Source organism: Schistocerca piceifrons, chromosome 8 (assembly GCF_021461385.2).
Source record: "Schistocerca piceifrons isolate TAMUIC-IGC-003096 chromosome 8, iqSchPice1.1, whole genome shotgun sequence".
Taxonomy (NCBI): Eukaryota; Metazoa; Arthropoda; class Insecta; order Orthoptera; family Acrididae; genus Schistocerca; species Schistocerca piceifrons.
Window position 1 is genome coordinate 192,773,136 of NC_060145.1, and position 5,456 is coordinate 192,778,591.

Here is a 5,456-nt window from a genome sequence, read left to right on the forward strand (position 1 = left end):
GCGTTGCCAAGTTGGGGGATTTCCCCCTAAATTTAGGGGGAATTAAGCTGCCTATGGGAAGTTAGACAGATAAATGTTTCAGGGAGAAAAGATTATGGTTACTACCCTCCCCTCCCCGCCCCTCCTCTCGACAATTTCATTCTTGACTCCCTTTTACCTCCCCACTACCCCGCTCGCTTACCCGACGGCGTGATAAATTATTTAGGAGAATTTGAAGTGCAATAAAGGGCAAACCGTGCGCCAGAGTTGGCATCACTGCTACAAGACCATTGTCTAGAACGTAGGACTATTATGTTCTCTGTTCTGCTGCGCGATTTGTGTACTCTGTAGTAGCTGTTGGCTGCGTATATTGGAGGTGTTGATTATTTTTCGTGCAGAATCGCAAAGAAATACGATGCAGTGTTGCAGTGTTCAGAAACGTGTATAAGGAAGAGTTTCCATGTTGAAGTGTAATTATTACAAAATTGGAGGTAAAGTAATTAAAATTGAATCAGTGTCTTATGATATTAAATATGGAACACTGAAAGTCCAAAACTGTAAGGTCTTGCTCTGAAAGTATAAAAGGTAAAACTGTACAAAAATTCTCGTTAAAATATTAGAAATATGAAGCAATTGATATATAAATAGTAAGAGACGTAAAGGTCGTAAAATAGTACAATTGGAATTATGTTTAGTTCCTAGAACTGAATTAACTGACACTGAATATTAAAAACGAAAAAAAGAAAGCATAAAAACACGAAAAGTATAAAACAATAAATTATAAAAGGGAAACAGTGTGCAGCAACTGAAGTTACGGGAAGTAAGATATAACCACTACGGTTGACTGAATTTTTTTTTGCTTGCTCGTATACCACGTTGTGTACCACGCCGTTGTACAGCATTTAAGGAAGCCAATCTACACGCCGATGCGCTGCCTCTGTCTCAGGTCGGCCACGGGGCTGTGGCTCAAATACGCGGTGCGTCGACGTGGACGATTGCTAGATGCCTTAAAAATTTCTGGAAGAAAATGTGCAATGTTATTAAAATGGATCTGCTTGTTTATGTGTTGCCAGGATCTTGCGTACGTTGTTTAATAAGCTCAGTTTCTTCCAACATTGACAGTAAGCGTCAGATGGTTCAACTCCATTACCGAGGCGAGCGTATTTGAACGTCCTCCGAACCGTAGCGTCGCCACTGCTAGTGGTATGCGCAAGAGGAACGTCCACGTGGGCCACACCTGTCGAGAGGGCGCTTCGCTGACGCGTCGGCGCTGCTGCCTTCACGTGTCGTCTCAATTCCCGTGTGGAGCACTGCATGAGAACACGACAGGAACAACTTGGATTGGATATGATTTTATGCATGGGATGTTTGGCTTGTCGTATAGTTGTGCAACGGCTGTTGTGAACTGGAAGCGTCCACATTGATGAATATCTCGCTGTTGGTGAAAAAACCACTACAGTGGCCCTGGCATGACGGATGCGTGGGCTCTAGGCCAACACTCGCACACACTCACACACAATGAACGTAACACAGAAATGTGTAAAGCAAAATACATTGAAGGGGCAAAGAAACCGATACACTGGCCTAATATCGTGCCACTGTGAGCACGCTGAAGTGTCGCAACACAACATGGCATGAACCACTACTGGGAGAGACAAATTGACACCATGAATCTTGTAGGGCTGTCCATAAATCCCTAAAGGTACTCGGGCTGGAGATCTCTTCTGAACAGCACGTTGCAAGACATTCCCGATATGCTCCATAATGTTCATGTCTGAGGAGTTTGGTGGACAGCGGAAGTGTTTAAACTCAGAAATATTTTCCTGGATCCACTCTGTAGAAATCCTTGACGGTGGGATGTCGCATTGTCCTGCTGGGGTTTCCAAAGTCCGTCGAAATACACAGTGGACATGAATGGAAGCAGGTGATCAGACAGGATGGTTACCCGTACGTGTCACCTGTCAGATTTGTATCTAGAGGTATCAGAGGTCTCATATCACTCCAACTTCAAACGCCCCATACCATTACAGAGCCTCCACCAGCTTGAAGAGTCCTCCGCTGACATGGAAGGTTCATGGATTCAGCCGCGAGGGTAGCCGCGTGGTCTATGGCGCTTTGTCACGGTCCGTGCGGCTCCCACTGTTGGAGGTTCAAGTCCTCCCTCGAGCATGGGTGTGTGTGTTGTCCACAACATAAGTTAGTTGAAGTTAGAGTAAGTAGTGTGGGGGCTTAGGGACCGATGGCCTCAGCAGTTTGGTCCCGTAAGACCTCACTACAAATTTCCAAAATTTAATGGATTGCTGAGGTTGTCTCCATACCTGTACACGTCCATCCGCTCGATACAAATTGAAACGAGACTCTTCCGACCAGCCTACATGTTTCAAGTCATGAACAGTCCTATGTCTGTGTTAACGAGCCCAGGCGAGGGGTTAAGCTTTCTCTCATGAAGTCACTGAGGGTACACGAGCGGGCCTTCGACTCCGAAAGCCCATATCGATTATGCTTCGTTGAATGGTTCGCACTGTGACAGTTGTTGAAGGCTTACCATTGAAATCTGCAGCAATTTGCGTAAGTGTTGCACTTATGTCACGTTGAACGATTCTCTTCAGTCGTGTCGCTCGTGCGCCCCCTACAACGCCACGTTCAAACCCACTTAAATCTTGATAACGTGCCACTGTAGCAGCAGTACCCAATCTAACAACTGCGCCAGACACTTGTTGTCTTACGTAGGCGTTGCCGATTGCGGCGTCATATTCTGCCTGTTTACATATTATATCTGTATTTGTACATGCGTGCCTATGCCAGTTGCTTTGGCTCCTCAGTGTACATTACTCAACTTTGATAACGCTGTTTACAGCGGTTGTAGAATGTAGATAACTTACAGATGTTATTGCGGTGATCTCTGTTGGTATATATATATATATATATATATATTGAAAGCCAAGCTCGCTGGGTTTTGAGATATTTATTCCAGTTAATAGTTTCGACAGGATCGTGCTGTCATCTTCAGACTGGCATTACACTGTATTAAAAGAAAAGAGGTACACAGTAATTTGCACAAAATACCACCATTTTTTGGGATGACCTAAATTACCACCTGGGCTGAACTGAGACGACACAGAATTCTCTTGACTTGCTTGTAGACATCAGGTAGCACCATCGTATTGAACGGTGATATATTTAAATATTTGAAATTAGCGTCATGAAAACTTTACACAATTTAAAAAGAACATTATATATTATGGGAATCACAAAAGTAGATCCTTAAATATGACACATATACAAAGATATGGGCACACTTCAAGAATATAAATTACATGTGTGCCGAAACGTAATGGTAACAAACATTTGTAATCGTCCTAGGCGCTCAACACACCACAACAAACGATGAATACCCCCAGTGTGCACAAGTAGTATTTGGAACAGAGGTCTTAAAATCAAAGGATCCTGGCTTTCATATACACACACCTGCACACACACACACACACACACACACACACACACACACACACACACACACACGCACACATATACACAAAATGTTGAATATAGGTTTAGCCTAATTGTCCTGCGTCGACTACAGTTCGATGAAAACAAACTAAATAATGTTAACTAAATTAAAGGAGGAAGAATGAAATATTCGATCAACAGTTCCTAACTAACAATGCTCAGTTAAATCTCTAGACAAGCGGTCTCCGTCCATACACGATAATTCTGTTCACCGTTCACCACTGTCTGTCTATCGGCCACTCTTTCTATCGTACTTGATGACTTGAATACTTGAAAAGAAGACGAACGTTCTGCAGGAACTCCCTAACAAGACTCGGACTGACCCACAAGTTGCAACCCACAACCTCTGCTCTGCGCGTTGTGTTTTACCTCCGTACACCACAGTGCCAAACTGAGCTGCGCTGTGATACTCACGCTAGCACTTAATCACGCTTGGTGAATGAGCACATTACAAACTGTGGCCATTCTTGTTTTGTTAGCGTTAAGTGACTCGCGATATCTTGTGTTGCCTGTTGTGTGATCACCACTAAGCGTTAATTCAACAACATTCAGAAGTGTCATATACTTGTAATATATATTTTTACAGCTCAATATATGGATGGGCAATAATATTTAAGTAAAGGTTCTGTCTCAGTTAAAGTGGGGTTAATCTGAAGTGATTGGTGTAATTTTTAGCATGACATTTAAATTATATGAGAATGTTATAAGCTATTATATTTTCAAGGAAATGTGGGCTTCAGGTTATCTATTCACTTTGTTTCTTCCCTTGATCTTATTTAATAAATTTTGAAACTTTCCAAGTAATAGCACACATCAAAAAAAAGTTTGAATCACATTCGTTCCGAGAGTTCTGGAACCGCTACAGATAATAGGAAGAGATCAACATAAACATCATTTTCGCCCTTTTTATTACACATGAAAACGACACATTGCTTGTTTTACCACCATACAGCCAGACCTTCAGAGGTGGTGGTCAAGATTGTTGTACACACCGGTACCTCTAATACCCAGTAGCACGCCCTCTTGCATTGATGCATGGCTGTCTTCGTCGTGGCATACGAGTACTATGCACAAGTCGAAACTTCGTGGCAGATTAAAACTGTGTGCCGGACCGAGACTCGAACTCGGGACTACTGTGAGGACGGGGCGTGAGTCGTGCTCGGGTAGCTCAGTTGGTAGAGCAGTTGCCCGCGAAAGGCAAAGGTCCCGAGTTCGAGTCTCGGTCCAGCACACAGTTTTAATCTGCCAGGAAGTTTCATATCAGCGCACGCTCCGCTGTGGAGTGAAAATTTCATTCTATGTGCACAAGTTCATCAAGGCACTGTTGGTCCAGGTTGTCCCACTCCTCAACGGCTATTCGGCGTAGATCCCTCAGGGTGGATGGTGGGTCACGTTGTCCATTAACAGCCCTTTTCAATCTATCCCAGGTATGTTCGATAGGGTTCATGTCTGGAGAACATGCTGGTAACTCTAGTCGAGCCATGTCGCTATCCTGAAGGAAGTCATTCACAAGATGTACACGATGGGGACGCGAATTGTAGTCCATGTAGAGGTATGCCTCGCCAATATGCTGCCGATATGGTTGCACTATCGGTGGGAGGATGACATTCACGTATCGTGCAGCCGTTACGGCGCCTTCCATGATCTCCAGCGGCGTACGTCGGGCCCACATAATGCCATCCCAAAACAGCAGGCAACCTCCACCTTGTTGCACTCGCTGGACAGTGTGTTTTTAAGCATTCAGCCTGACCGAGCTGCCTCGAAACACGTCTCCGACGATTGTCTGGTGGAAGGCTAATGCGACACACATCGGCGAAGAGAACGTGATGCTTATCAAGAGCGGTACTTCCGGCATGTTGTTGGGCCCATCTGTACCGCGCTGCATGGTCACTTGATTGCAAAGATGGACCTAGCTATCGACGTCAGGAGTGAAGTTGCGCATCATGCTACCTATTGCGCACACTTTG

General features: G+C 44.4%; 1 non-coding gene across 1 annotated transcript; it reads left to right on the forward strand.

Annotated features, from left to right (window-relative positions):
* The first annotated feature begins 4,645 nt into the window (after window positions 1–4,645).
* Window positions 4,646–4,720, forward strand: Trnas-cga. Its single transcript has one exon. It is a non-coding gene; the product is annotated as a tRNA-Ser (tRNA).
* The last annotated feature ends 736 nt before the right edge of the window (window positions 4,721–5,456 follow it).